The sequence below is a fragment of the Portunus trituberculatus genome, chromosome 30 (assembly GCF_017591435.1).
Source record: "Portunus trituberculatus isolate SZX2019 chromosome 30, ASM1759143v1, whole genome shotgun sequence".
Classification (NCBI taxonomy): Eukaryota; Metazoa; Arthropoda; class Malacostraca; order Decapoda; family Portunidae; genus Portunus; species Portunus trituberculatus.
The window spans coordinates 4,987,083-5,003,142 of record NC_059284.1 but is presented as its reverse complement, the minus strand read 5'-3'; the positions used below and the strand labels follow the sequence as shown (position 1 = coordinate 5,003,142).

Here is a 16,060-nt window from a genome sequence, read left to right as displayed (position 1 = left end):
GCTTTTCAAGCAAACATTTTTACTACCATTGTAATGGAACTGCTATTTATATTGTAATGGAATTTTTGCTAATCTTGCCATAATCCGTGCTGTTCTTAGTAATACTCCGTGTCGCCCACAACAACAAACACAGTCAAGTGATGTTAGCGCCTTTATCAATATATGTGAAGTAAACCTGCAATGTTACTCACTATAATTCCCATTGGTGACTGATTTCTTTCACAGTGAACTGGTCCAACGCCTCATCCAGCAAGTCTCTCCCACCTCCTTGACTGGCTGGGTGTCGTAGTTGGCTAAGGCGGCTCGTGTTTGAATCCTCGCCAAACCTAGTTGCCCTGTAGGAGATACAGCGTTCTCCTGTCAACCCTAGCGGTGCCATATGACCTAATCAGTTGCAGCGCCTAATGCAATAATTTCAAGCTAGCCCGCAAGGTGTGTCAGTGGCGGGGCAGTACGCAGCTTCTCTCGCTACTAGCCACTGTCAGCACCTCACTCTTACTGCTGGTCACTGGTGTGTGGAGTGGGTAAGCGTCTGAGTGCTTCTGGGGAACTTGAGATCAGCTGGGGTATGTCTGGCTGTAGATTCAAAGTTGTAGTGTTATCATACTGGAATCGATAGATAAATAGATGAAAAGTTAATTAAGTGTACATGATATCTGCTTATAACTGAGAAAAAAGTACTCACAATAATATTCAATTGTTTATCATACGCATTTAACCGTCAGCCTTCTCCCTCCCCTTCACAACACTCATCTCACTACTCTGTCTTTCACCTGGCCTTCTGTACTTCCCTCGGCCACTCCACCACACCTTCCCATGCAACGCTCATGTACTGTACACACTTACTTCCGTGACTGGAGGTGAGGAAAGGGACGAAAATGTGCTCTGACTGCCGAGCTCCTGCCTCCCCTTGCCTCCATGATGTAGTCGACTGATTGTGACGTCACAGCGGGGGATTTAAGCTGCGTTTTTTAATGCCCCTACGGCTAGACCTCGCCTTAAGGCAGGCTTAAGCAGAACCTGGGACAATGGAAAACGGGCCTGCTAGACCTTCGATCACGTGACCAGTCACCAGCTGACAGATGACAACAATAAAGATGGCAGACGAACAGGAAGTGCAAGATATGCTGCAGCTTTGTAACTTATCTTTCCTCCATAACATAACATAACATAACATAAATAATAGGATAGCAAAGGGCCACCAGGGCCCATCTAGGTTATCCTGTATCAGTCGCACAGCGACCTCGTCATCAGTACTTAAAGTTACACTTACAAGTACACAATACATTATATACTAATTCTAAATATTTGGCCCATTAACAGGGGTAAGTCCTGCAGCGAAATCCTCTACAATTTGTGGTCCCCATACATGGGGATCATGTCTTGTTTAACTATAGTAAATTTCTTATAAAAACTATCATGCAGCGCTATACATAATTATAAATTTAATAAATTTAAGTGCTTATCTAATCTGTTTTTAAACATTGTCAAACTAGTGCTATTTACAACCGTCTCTGGCAATGCATTCCAGAAGTCTACCACCCTATGACTAAAGAAATATTTTCTTATATCTAACCTGCAGCCTTGCTTTCTAATCTTCCTGCCATGATTTCTAGTCCTACTTCCCTCCTCTAAGGTAAAGAAAGATCTCACATCTATGTAGTTTGTATCTGAGAACATTTTAAATATCCTCTTATACATCTCCTCTCAAATGAAAACATGTTTAATGCCTTTAATCTATCTCTATATTCCAGGCGCTTCAAAGCTGGTATCATCCTAGTTGCTATCTTTCCTCCCTGCATCAACAGTCCAGTCCATCATGTTTCCAGACTTGCCAGAGATACCAGAAGATACTGAAACAGCATTCAGTTTGGTGCAGAACTATCAACAGCAGCTAATGGAGCATTCATTCGTCATGTCTTATCATTTGTTTATTTACATGTGACGTCACAACTGGCTAGCGGAAAGTCGAGCCTGCTCTGCAGCTGGCTTGAGTTTGGCCGGCCCTGCCTTAAAGCGGGCTACGCTCTGGCTCAAGTTTGGGGACATGAAAGAACACAAAATGACGTCAGCCTTAAGCCAGGCTTAAGGCTGCCTTATGCGTGGACTATCAAAAACGCGCCTTAAGTCTTTGGCGGAGCTCACTTCGCCGCCACCAGTCCACCACCATCCACACCACCTCTACCAGTCCCAGTCTGCTTCTGCCATGCACCACCGTCAGGTGAACCAAGTAAACCTCAAAGTTTCATATTCTCGGTTTACATGAACCCTGGCTGCTTCATGGTAGTTCTCTCATACATACAACAGCTTTTACGCAAAATTACTCTTTACATTAATCCAATGTAGTTATCTGGTACATCTACAACAATCATTAGTCTACCAAGAGTTCCCTATCACACGGGACTGTATCAAAACGACAAGGATACACCCAACTCATTTTTGAGTTTCTCTGCAATTGGGTTCAAAATTGTAAAAATACTCGTGCCCGTCCAAGACAACACTGAACTTGCATCGCGACAATGCCACCCTGCCAGTCCACACACACACACACACACACACACACACGAGGGTTGGTGAGTTGTGTATCATTCCTTTGAGGTGACGCCGAAAGACCGACAAATGGGGGATCGAACCCGTTGCGTAACTATGTATCATATTTCGACACCCAACTGTGCAACGCTATTCCGTCTACATTGCTATGTAACGATGATACGATACGTGGAAATGCAACAAGTGTGTACCCGCCTTAATGCACAAAAAATATTCATATACAGTGTTTCACCCTTAACCCCGACCGCCGCCGCGCCACCGCTCGTCTACAGTAGTACCGTGGGGTGGCCAGCCAGCCAGCCGAGGTGACTCTGGGCGGCGGACTAACCTTCCTTCAAGACGTGTTTATTATGTCCGTGGTGGAGGGAGGAACTGATGGTGGTTGTTGTGGTGGAGGTGTGCAGTTGCCAAATGAAAATATTCTACGTCACCAGATCCACCTTGAAAAGTCGCTAAAAGATCGGTAAATCATTGTATGTAAACATCTCCACCAGCAGGACAGAAAGGTGTCATCTATTTCTTCGCCAACCTCTGCCTATATACCGTGTTCTGTCGCCTATATCGACTTTGTTGGCATGCCTACCCCTCCCGATCTCACTACATGCTCATCAACCCACCTAGTACGGGCGTGGACGTGGGTGGAAGCGTAGGCGAGTTCTATTTGGTGTTACACACTTATCGGATACCCCTCGTATCTTGCTTTTTTTTTTTTTTTTTTTTTTTTTGTCTTTCACAGGTTCTCTATATATTTGCCAGATCGCTAAACGTGCACACTCACGTACAGCAACACGTGCCTGGCCACGCACACCACACACCTACACAACTTCTTAGTTAGTTAGACAGTCAGTCAGTCAGTCAGTCAATCTATCAGTGAGAGTATCAGATGATAGTATACAAGTGAGTGAGTGAGTGAGAGTGAAAAGGAAGAGAAGAACACGAAAGAATAGAAGGAATTAAGAGTATAACAAACTATCTCATCAAAACACCCAGTTTTCAGAAGAGGATATTAGTTGACATTGTGCAAGCTGAATGCTATACAATATACAGGAATGAACCTAGAGAGAAGACACTTGGTGTGGTCCACCAATAGACAGACACCACATACAGAGACAATTTAATGGTGTCATTTGTTTTAATGGAGTGGTGGCCACACGAAGGCCTGCATAGCTCGTTCTTGCAGATTTCCCTCTCTATGTTCTCTCATCTGTGCTTCCTTCTCTTTTCTCCCTCCTCATATCATAACTCTTTATCTTGGAAAAGTGCCATGGGAAAGAGGCGACGGCGATAGCGAGTGGTGAGGTAAGCAGCAACACCACCACACTGGCATGCATTCAGTTTACACATTACTACTAGTATTTCCATGCAACTATATTGTGACATCATATCACCTCTGACGCTGTGGCGACATGCAACAAATTGTTGACTAATTTCACTTCACTTGCAAACCAGATATTGTTTTGAATCTCTTTCAACTGATAGGAAAACAGGTCGATACATTATGCATTTTATTATATCAAGAGATATTGTGTTGCCTTAGAAATATACAGGAGTATCATTCACAAAATAATGCCATATCAATAGGTATGAAAAATAAATACAAGTAACAAAAACTGCACCACGTGGTAACACATTGGCCAGAAACTTAAATTAAGTATTGCATTGAAAGACTCACAAAACATCATCTTCGGAAACACGTTACGTAACAATACCTTTGTGCTTCACCCCAGAAAACAAAAAGGACACTTTTGTGGTCTATCTTCGAGACACAAGAAGGAACAGGTTGTTGTGATCACTACAGACAGAGCCACGTCTACATCACACCTTGCAAGAGGGTGAGAAGCACTCCACTACTACTACTACTACTACTACCCTTACCAACTATTACTTGGTACTAATTTTCTGTCATGGCCTGGCAGCAAGACACAGCTGTTGATGTGTGACTAGCCAGTAGCCAGCATGCTCGCTACACTCCCTCATTAAGAAGATGGCGTCTCCTAACAAGGAACGCTATCTTCATTCACTACGTGTTTCTCCATGGTGAACTCCAGCATGGAGTGAACACGTTGAGTGAAAACGTTGGTCATTTGGTCCTTAAGGCATAAACGATAGCTGTCTACAAAATCTACAAATCTATCCACCCACTCTACAAATGGTCAATGAAATACACTACACTAGTGATGAAGATTTGTGGCCAACCTTCAGAACTTCATTGGCACCTCTCTAAGAATCACCATCTTCTTCTCCTCCTCCTCCTCCTGCTCTTCTTGTTCGTTTGGCAACACCAGCAGTAGCAGTCTGGTGTCTGTTGTATGTCTTTCACGTTCACTCCAAACCCTTTGGTGTTAGTAGTTCTGAATCCTGGAACAAGAGATGGAACAATATTGAAATGGCGTCAACAGTAATAAGTTCTGAAAAAAAATAAGAAGAAAAAGTTCAAAACCTTTTAAAATGAGACACGTGGAGATTAAAGTATAATGTGCAAACCATAATACTCACATCATTGTCACTAAACACTTTATTCTGGGCTTTCTTCGCTGTAGTCATACTCCTGTGGGACGAATATAATGTCGTCCCGTTCAGGTGTGCATGCAGCCGCTCGCTCCCGTCCTCCTCAGTGCCTGTCGTCTTGTGGAACACTGGGTGGGTTGGGGAAGCTTGCGTGGATAACACATCGACGCATCTTCAGAAACCCGACAAACATCTGTACAGACAAAATGTTGCAGATGAGATGAAAAGAAAGGTATAAAGTATGAGTCGGCTAACTATACAGTATTGGAATATTCTCAGTGTGTCAAAAACTATTTAGAAGAAGTGTTTAAAGTTTGGTACAATCTCACCCACTACTTAATTACGCCATCTTAGCCACAGCACATTGACAACAAGACCCCACAGCATAAAGAAGTGAAAAACTATTTTACTTACACCAACAGCTAGGCAAAAAACCCCAAGAGAGCCCAGCACAACACCCACCACCATGCCAGCTTGGGGACTTGATACTTCAATGACCGTCTTCTCCTGACCGTTGCTGGAGAGGATCTGGCGTCTCCACGCACTCGTCAACGTCTGAGGGTGGAGAATTACACTCTCAGAAACACAGATTTAGTAGAAAGTAAGGATAGAGGTTAAAAAAGAGGAGGTAACGACAGATTTACACGCATTTCAGGGACACAGATTCAGCAATACGTTAAGGAAAACTACATAAATTATATCAGTACTTATGAGAAATGCATATGGCAAGATAGAATTATACTTAATCATAAAGAACAACCTATCCGCAAATCGCTGATCTTAGTCATACTCGTGAGAAAAATGCATGTTCATGCATGCCAAGAATAACAAAAGTACCCTAGAATAGCACACTAACTTCTTTAGGCTGCTACTAAATGTAGAGATGAAGGGCTGACAAGTTTAAGAAGACAGACCGTAGGGTGACAGTGTCAGTATAGGCAGGACTCACCTTCACAGTTGAACTTCCTGACGAGTCTGTATTCTGCATGTCCGGCACTGGCAGTAGTAGCAGTATGACTCTCGAGTGTTGATGCACAGGTGCTCACACACACCCGACATTCTTCTCCTGGCACTCGTCAATGCCACACAGCTGCACAAACTCATCCTGCCACAAGGAAGGCATTTGCTTCAGTACTGTCAAGTTGACATTTTGTTATACTGTATACAATGTAAGAAAACCTGCAACTTTTATATGAAACAATGGAGTTGAGGCCACGAGTTAAGCAAGGCCTTCTCCTCACCTCTCCGTTACTGCAGTCACTGAAGCCGTCACACATGCGCTGCTTCGGGATGCCACTGACACCGCCCTAGGAGAACTGACTGTCTGAGGCACGTAAGTCGTTGCTCTTCCGTGCGGTGGTCGTCTGTAGGTCTGTCTGCCAACATTGTATTGTGTGAGTGAGATGCTGGCTTTCTATTTTAACACCACTATTATTCATGACTTAGACTATGTTAAGGTCAATTTAGATGGAATAGATGGTGTTTTATGAGAGAAAGAATCCCTAGCAATAAGTTACATCAATCCTGTTCATCACAGTCCTCCATCTTTCCTTTAGACACAAATAACAGATAGACAACAAAAACTACACCCCCACACAGACAGTCTAAAGGTTCACATCACTGTTGCCTACAATAAGAAAGGGAACCAAGGTCATTCACCTCTATGTATATTGCGAAACAAATTAACTATTTGTCATTATTTTCATCTTATTGTTCTCCAGCTTATGTACTGTGAATTAACCCCACCCACACATAAACCTACCGACTCAGTGATCACTTACAAATTCATGCTCGTGCTTACAAAATACTAAAACCATTGTTCAGTTTACTGTACGTATCAATTTGGAACATTCTGCTGAACCTGTTATATTGGTCAAGAATTTGAAATTCTTCAACGTAGCTTTGTCACATCCCCTTGGATACTGCCACCATGCAACACCTCAAAGTACCAACAAATGCACTTACAATTCACTAGATATACACTAATACCAACACCACACCACAAAACACACCCTATACACACACCGACACACACAAAAACCATTTTAATCACTTTCAAAACACCCTGCAACACCTCAAAATACAAAAGCTCACTCAAAACACACCAGAGACACCCAAGTTACAAGTATCTTCTATACACACACACACACACACACACACACACACACACATGACCCCTGGTTTACACAAAAACTACTTAAAGCACTCAATTTTATCCGAAAACACAGCAAAATTACCATGAAACACTTCAAAATGACTCCAAACACACATTACTCTAGACACCCATTTTATAAAGAAATCATCCTAATATGCACTAAAACCACTTGAAATACTCAAAACTACCCCAAACCCCCTAAAAAAACTCTGCAACACCTCAAAATGTCGGAAAACACAGCCAAAACTCACTAGAAACACCCAGTACACACAAAAAACACATGACACTCAAACACACCCTAGACACACTCAAAACAGCCTACAACACCTGAAAATGCTACAAAAAACACCCAAAACTCACTAGACACACCCAGTACACTCAAAAATCACTGGAAACACTAAAAACTACCGCAAAACACACTCAAAACACCATGCAACACCCTCAAAACACTGAACACATACCAATACTTATACACGCCTCTACACCACGCTCAAAGCACGTCAAATACACCTAAGGGACCTAAAACACACTGAAAACATACGAAATGCACCCAAAAACACACTTATAACACCTCAAAACACACTGCAACACACGTAAAACACCCCAAATGCGTACCAAAAACCAGCAAAATACATTATAAAGAATTAAAAGGGGCACTTACCTAAATATTACACCTTGGCACCTTCTTCTATTCCGCCTCTATTTCTCGTTTCTTCTTGGTCTTCCTCCTTTATTTCTCTTTCTTCTTCCTTCAATTGCTTCCATCTACACGTCTGAGCCTAGAAACACATCAGAACATTAGATATTAGGCAAAATATTAAGGATGTGGAGGGAGACTGTGTTGTGACTTGGCTTCTCCTCCTTTTCTCTTTCCTTCTTCCTTATTCTCCTTTATTTCTCCTTTCTTCCTCCTTCTGCTACTAATATCTACATACTTGAACCCAGAAACACATGAATACACGCAGGAATCACTAGATATTAGCCAAAATATTGGCGAACTGCGGGTTTGAAAAAGAGGCGGCAGCCTGGGGCTATGTTGGGTCACCACCTAGACTGTGGCCATCACAGAGAACGGGAGCGGAGGTGACTCGGCTAAATTACGTAAATCATTTCATTTCAAAAATGACTTTTCGAAAAAACGAAGCCACCGCCGAATGCCTATTATTTTATGACGTGATAAATAGTAAAACTAATTTTCAAAATAACAAAACAACTCCAGCTTAACTAGTTTCTAAAAAATGTCTAAATTAAGTATGCTAAATATAAAAACATTCAAACTTATAAATTTGATGAAACGCCCTGCAAAGTCAAGCCATTTTCACTTGGCGAGTATTTTACCATATTTCACGGAATCTGCGCTATCTTTTAGGGCATTCTACAGCGAGTTACACCGAGAAGCACAAACATGACCAAATAAAATAAAGAAAAATAAGACACTTTTTCAACACCACCAAACACCATTTCAAAGTCCACATATTTCACTCAATAGATTGATTTCACGCTTAAAAGAGAACAGGCGATCCTGTGATGCCTCAAAGGCCCACTTATACCTTTAAATAAAAAAAACTCATAAATCGAAAGGGAAAATTTTGACCGTTAAAAAGCCTTTAACATACGCCACAAAACACCACTAAATGCCACATATTTATCCAACACAGGCGCGGAATACACTTCAAACACAACGAAACATTTATAGAAACCATAAAATCATACCATGGAAGCGTAATATTAACGTCAGGAAATATATAAAAAAAGTAATCACTCTCACCCTGCCAGAAGGCTGGCGGGGGTAGAGGGATGGCTGGGGGACCTAGAGGGGGAGGCGGACCTGAGGCAACACCGGGAAAGATGGCGGCGGGACCTCCATATTTAGCCTTTATCATCTCACCTAGCCAAAATTAAGCCATACAGACAACTTTTAACTATGGTATATGAAATGGCAGACAAATGGTTCCATTCTGACACATGTTTGGCTTACGGTAAGTAAAGGAAGCAAATATCAGCGGCTAATACAAACGACTTGCTCTTTTTAATGCTCGCTATATCATCACTTTTCAATATTTGACTACTGTTTTCACTCTCATATGTAAAGTTAACCTAGCAGTAAGTGAATGGCCTTATATATACCTTTAATTGATGAAGATAAGGCAGTGTGGGAGCTTGTGGTGAAGCCTTGGACTGCTTGTCTTCCTTGGTGATTCCCCGCTGCTTGAAAACTGTTGGTAACAGAGCAACACTTCACTTCACTTATGTGTGTGTGTGTTTGGGCATACATAGGCATGTTTTGGATGTGTGTGGGGGTGTTTTGAGTGTGTTTATGAGAGTTTTCAGTATATAAGAGTGTCTTTTGAGTGTCCATGGCTGTGTGTGTGCTTGGGTAGGCATGTTTTGGATGTGTATGGAGGTGTTTTGAGTGTGCTTACGAGTGTTTTCCGTATATAAGAGTGTCTTTTGAGAGTTTATGGCTATGTGCGTGTGGGTGTGTGTGTACGGGACAGTATAACAACCGGCAGCACCACCACACTTACCGTCACCACGACCACTAGACAACTACTGTCGCCCCACTCGCAGCAGAAGGTGTCTGTGAAGGGAGCACGCGTGTACAAATGTTTATGATAACTATCTGTTACTAAATCTCTTGTTAATGAGACACTCTACTTGTACAAACACCACATAAGGATTTACTGGCTATTGTGACATCTCCCTTTGTTATTGTGTTCAAGATTTGGTTATTTGGCAAAAGAGGAAATATTAAATTGTATTTTGTTGTACAGGGAGTCTTGGCATCTCCAGCTGGGCTTAAAAGGCAGACTATGTTATTTCTCATTCTCTATTTCCATCGCCTGATTATACGAGTGTTTCTGGTAATAAATAAGGGTGAAGTGATGATAAATAAAGGAATATAAACATTTTTCTATCTCCCTACACATCTAACTTGTTAATCATCTACGAATTCATGGACTTATCTATATGCCTACCTATCCATCTATATGTTTGTTTATCCAACTATCCATTTACATACCTATCAACACATCAAATTATCCGCTTATCTATCTATATTTCTGTAATTCTAATGACACAGTAACAAGTTTTCTGCAATATCAACACGAGAAATACTCTTTTAAAATTCCAGCATGTTTTAATGGAGTGGTGGCCACACGAAGGCCTGCATAGCTCGTTCTTGCAGATTTCCCTCTCTATGTTCTCTCATCTGTGCTTCCTTCTCTTTTCTCCCTCCTCATATCATAACTCTTTATCTAATAAATCTAATAAATTTAAGTGCTTATCTAATCTGTTTTTAAACATTGTCAAACTAGTGCTATTTACAACCCTCTCTGGCAATGCATTCCAGAAGTCTACCACCCTATGACTAAAAAAATATTTTCTTATATCTAACCTGCAGCCTTGCTTTCTAATCTTCCTGCCATGATTTCTAGTCCTATTTCCCTCCTCTAAGGTAAAGAAAGATCTCACATCTATGTAGTTTGTATCTGAGAACATTTTAAATAACTCTATCATATCCCCTCTTATACATCTCCTCTCAAATGAAAACATGTTTAATTCCTTTAATCTATCTCTATACTCCAGGCACTTTAATGCTGGTATCATCCTAGATGCTCTTCTCTGAACTGCTTCTAACATGTTGATATCCTGCCTATAGTGGGGTGACCAGGCCTGTATGCAATACTCTAAATGGGGCCTAACATAGGAATTATATAAGCTACGCACCACTTCCTTACTTTTATAACTAACATTTCTATTTATAAAACCCAGGATCATATTTGCCCTATTTCTTGCTTCTAAACATTGCTTTGAAAGTTTCATTGTCCTGTCTATCACTACTCCTAAATCCTTTCCTTCCTATACTGCCTCTAGCCAACATCCCTCCATCTCATAGCTAAAGTTTGTGTTGTCTTTACCTAAATGCATAACCTGACACTTATTAGAATTAAACTCCATCTGCCACCTGTCTGCCCATGCTATCAGCCTGTCCAGGTGTCGTTGTATTATGTAATTGTCCTTTTCACCCTGTACTGCACAAGCTATCTTAGTATCATCTGCAAACTTTGATACTTTGATACTAATTCCTATATCTAAATCGTTAATGTACACCAAGAAAAGAAGAGGTCCTAGCACTGATCCTTGGGGTACCCCACTAACCACTTCCTTCCACTCAGACATTGCCCCATTTAATACTACTCTCTGTTTCCTATCAGAAAGCCATTCACTAATCCAATCAACTAACCTACCCCCTATCCCATGTAGTCTCAATTTGTACACTAGCCTCCTATGCGGTACCTTATTAAACGCCTTGCTAAAATCTAGATATATAACATCTATGCTATTTCCATCATCTAACTCCTTGGTAATATATTCTAATATATCGATTAGTAATGGCGGTGGTTGTGGTGGTGTTGTGGTCAATGTACCTATGTAATTTGTATAGGAGGTATTTGTATGGGGTGATGTAATGAATGGGTGGTGGTAATTGTGGTGGTCTTTGGTGATAGTGTTCTGGTGGTGGTGGTGGTGATGGTGGTACTGTGGTGTTTGGGTTGTGGTGGTGGTATTGGTGTTGTGTGGTGTGGTGTTGTGTGGTATGGTATGATATGGTTGTGGTGCTGTGGTTTTGGGGAGTGGTGGTGGTGGAGATATTTACACTACACTTTCACAAATTCAACAGGCGGTGTGTGTGTGTGTGTGTGTGTGTGTGTGTGTGTGTGTGTGTGTGTGTGTGTGTGTGTGTGTGTGTGTGTGCCTGATAATTGGTGTGTTAACCCTTAACTCTCTTGTTTCCTTATTCCTTCCTTCCATCTTTCCATCTGTGTCATTTTTGCTACTGGCTTAACTGTGGCACTGTATAACAGAGACACTCTGTTCACTACACCCTGAACAAAGAATGCAGAATGGGTGGCCTGAGCCGCCCTGTCACGCCGGGCCCGGGCCTGGGTCACTATAATTATAGGCTTATCTAGCAGACTGACCTCCGCGGTGGCAGCTTGGCGGTGGTGGAGGTGTGTGGCACCCTACCTTGCATTACTCTGCCCTGCCATGCTGTAGCACGCCAGGGAACACTGGCGGATCAAGGGTGGGAGCTGATGGGGCTGATATCTCCCCAAATTTTCGTTCATTAAGAGAGGGGCGTGGTGTGTATAGTATAGTGTATACAATGTATATGGTGCAGTTTATTACCTCAGTGTTACAATACGAACACAACAAAATGAAAGAGGACTTAAATAGAGAGATAAACCCAAATAACTTAGTAAACAAGAACAAAAGAAGGAAGAAGGCGAGGAGGATTATAACGAAGGTAAAAGAATAGAAAGGAGTAGAAATGAAGAAGACAGAATGGATTATAACAAAGATACAATAACGAAAGGAGAACACAGAGAATGAAGAGGCTGAGAGAAAAAAAATGAAAAAAAAAAACGGAAAAGCAAAAAGATGAAGATAGGAAATTAGAAAAATCATGACGGTGAAGAGGAAAACGAAAGAGAAAATAAAAAAAAATACAAGAAGTAGATAAATAACAAAATAACAAGAATAATAACCATAAACAGCAATTTATGTACCAGAGCAGTACTGACCGGGACGAAAAGGATTGCATATGTGTTTTAGCATCATTTGAACACTAACAAACTTAATTCCTCCCCCAAAACACCGAAATCCATCATAAAGACCGCTAGGATTACAAGGTAGACTTTGCTTAATATTACGGATTCTTCTTCCACTTCCCTTTCTCTATTTTTCTTCGTCTTCTATTTTTTTCTCTTTTTTTCTCCTTCCTGTTGCTTTCATCTACATACCTGAGCCTAGAAACACATCAAAACACCTAAAATAACTAGATATTAGGTAAAATACTAAATAATTGGAGAGAGACTCAAATATTTGTGCTTGGCAGCTACTCGTCTTTCTCCTCTCTTTCTCCTTACTTCCTCCTTATCCTACTTTATTTCTCCTTTCTTCTTCCTTCTACTACTTGTATCTATATAACTAAACGTAGAAACACACGAAAACACGTAGAAATCATTAGATATTTGGCAAAACATTGACGAACTGGGGGGTTGCAAACGAGGCGCCAGCCTCAGGTGGACTGAGGTGAAGCCGCCCCGTCCCGACCCGCTCTATCAGCCGCCCACCATGGCATCATTCCACTGACCTTAATTAAGTAGTGTTGCTTGATGGTGCTTGAGCTTGGTGCAGGAAGAAATGTGTGTGTGTGTGTAATTCACCTCGGTCGCCTGCTGGTCATCCAGCCAGTCTTTCCCATTACGGAGCGAGCTCAGAGCTCATAGACCGATCTTCGGGTAGGACTGAGACCACAACACACTCCACACACCGGGAAAGCGAGGCCACAACCACTCGAGTTACATCCCGTACCTATTTACTGCTAGGTGAACAGGGGCCACACATTAAGAGGCTTGCCCATTAGCCTCGCCGCTTCCCGGGACTCGAACCCAGCCCTCTCGATTGTGAGTCGAGCGTGCTAACCACTACACTACGCGGTGTGTGTGTGTGTGTGTGTGTGTGGTGGTAGTAGTAGTAGTCAGGGCCGCCCCTGCCTACACGCTGAACACTTTCAGTGCGTAGGGCTCCGCGATCTATATGGCCCCTCTTTTGCACGAGGAAACGCATTCTGCGTTATTCTGTACTTAATATAATATGATACAAAGGTGGTGGTGGTTGTGGTGGTGTTGTGGTCAATACACCTATATAATTTGTATAGGAAGTATTTGTATGGTGTGGTGTGGTGGTCTGGTGGTGGTGGTAGGAGTAGTGGTGATAATGATGGTCTTCGTGGTGGTAGTGTAGTGTAGTGTAGTGTAATGTAGCGTAGTGTAGTGTAGTGTGGTGTGGTGTGGTGTGGTGTGGTATGGTATGTATGGTGTGGTGTGGTGTGGCATGTATGGTATGGTGTTGGTGCGATGAGGATGGTGTTATTGTGGTGGTTTGGGTAATGTTACTATGGTGTTGGGTTGTGGTGGTGGTGGTGGTGGTACTATGGTGTTATTGTGATGTTGGGGTGTGGTTATGGTTGTGATGTTAATGCGACACTCCTACCAAGTCAACTGGCAGTGTGTGTGTGTGTGTGTGAGGTCATCCCTCGTACCGGGATGTCAGATGCCACCACGGGGTTGTGTACACTTAAGGTGTATGGATGTTCGTATATAAGTAAAGGTATAAGTATGATGATACGGTGAAGTGTCAGCTGACTCTCTAAACTGTCATTCCAAATAAACCGAAATACTTATTATCTTATTAATTTAGCGGCAACGCTTCACCCTCGCCGTGGTGCATGGCGGTGGCAGAGTAGCGGCGATGGAGGTGTACGGCATCCTGCCTTGCCTGCCCTGGCCTGCCCTGCTGCAGGACGCCAGGGAACACTGATGGATCCAGGGTAAGAGCTTAAAGGGCTGAAGCCCCGCCTCCAAGCTTTTATTTATTCTGAGCAAGGGTGTATAGTGTAATACTATACAGACAGTCTGGTGTACAGTGTAATACTATACAATACAGACAGCCTGGTGTATAGTGTAATACTATACAGACAGTCTATAAAGGCTGAATGAGATTCTGTGACTTAATTATGAGCCTTAGAGTTCAATAATTTCACGTCGCTAAGCCTGGCTAAAGTTTTGCTCCTCGATGCGCCACTGAGCCACAAAGAAAGTAACCTTTTGTCAACATTACATTAGCACTCAGTTCACACTTCCCAGTACTCACAGACATGAATACCTCAGCGTCTGGTTGTGAAGGCCAAGGACGTGCCGTATTTACTCAAACTTTTACTGGCATGAAATCTCGCCACGACCCGCCCACCACTTGCCACCGCTCCGTATCATGAAGCTTCTCTTTCACAAGTTTTTTTTTGTTTTCTTTTTAAGGACCACAAAGATGCTTAGCCAAGTTCTCATGAGTGTTTCCGGTATTTATGGTGTAGATATTTTGTTATTCTATCGCTGGAACCATAAAGTCACTCCGCCGCTCGCCACTTCCTCCTCACTCTGTATTGTGAAGCTACTCTCTCACCACAACTGTTTTCAAAGACCACAGAGATGCTTGGCCGGGTTCCCACGAGTATTTCCTCTATTTATGATGTAGGTATCTTGTTAATCTATCGCTAGAACCATAAAATCAATCTAAAAAAAAAAGTCTCTAACCTACAGCCTTTTGAGAGTAGAGTCGGGGCGTGAAGCAGATTCAAACCATCTCCATTGCTTCGAGTCATCATGAAACACTATGATACTTTGACGTGACTCTATATTGAAAACGCACACATTACTCACATATCGAGACACACTTAGGCCTACCTCTTCCTGAAATGTTGAGCCTTTCCATCAACTGTCAGTGTCCCATGTTGTTCCTGCTGCGGGTGAAAGGAGAACTAGGCGGCGAGGAGCAAAGGAGGAGCACATCCTAACTCTAACACGATCAGAAGCACACTGAAGCTCGGCTGGGGCAGTAAAAAAAGAAAAATGATCCTCCCTCTCTCTCTCTCTCTCTCTCATGTGTGTGCGTTAATTTTCATGGCTAGGGGGTAGGTTCTCTCTCTCTCTCTCTCTCTCTCTCTCTCTCTCTCTCTCTCTCTGGTGTCTACAATTGATTCAAACATCACACTTACAAATGCTTAACAAGTTTTATTTTACATTATATTACAGGAGCATAAAGTTTTATTTATTTATTTCATTCCATTACTTTTTTTTATGAACCAAAACAAAAATGTAGTATATATTTATCTATTATTTAATTTAGATGTAAAAGATCACGTTTTTTTGTGCAATGAGCAGAAATATAGAGATAAACAAGAGAAGCGAAGTGTTTTTGTTGTTTTCTTGTTTCGATATACAC

General features: G+C 42.1%; 2 long non-coding RNA genes across 5 annotated transcripts; both read right to left on the bottom strand.

The window, feature by feature from the left end:
• Nucleotides 1–71: 71 nt before the first annotated feature.
• Nucleotides 72–991, bottom strand: LOC123510803. Its single transcript, XR_006676605.1, has 3 exons — nucleotides 847–991; nucleotides 500–606; nucleotides 72–335 (listed from the first exon to the last, which is right to left on the bottom strand). It is a non-coding gene; the product is annotated as an uncharacterized LOC123510803 (long non-coding RNA).
• Nucleotides 992–4,061: 3,070 nt separating this feature from the next.
• On the bottom strand, nucleotides 4,062–15,568 carry LOC123510948. 4 transcript variants are annotated; one of them, XR_006676657.1, is made up of 8 exons: nucleotides 15,523–15,568; nucleotides 9,341–9,429; nucleotides 7,875–7,992; nucleotides 6,300–6,430; nucleotides 6,008–6,163; nucleotides 5,473–5,613; nucleotides 5,047–5,251; nucleotides 4,062–4,908 (listed from the first exon to the last, which is right to left on the bottom strand). It is a non-coding gene; the product is annotated as an uncharacterized LOC123510948 (long non-coding RNA). The 4 variants fall into 4 exon arrangements; XR_006676655.1 differs by having other exon boundaries at nucleotides 6,300–6,434; nucleotides 15,523–15,539; XR_006676658.1 differs by having other exon boundaries at nucleotides 5,521–5,613; nucleotides 6,300–6,434; nucleotides 15,523–15,539.
• Between the last annotated feature and the right edge of the window lie 492 nt (nucleotides 15,569–16,060).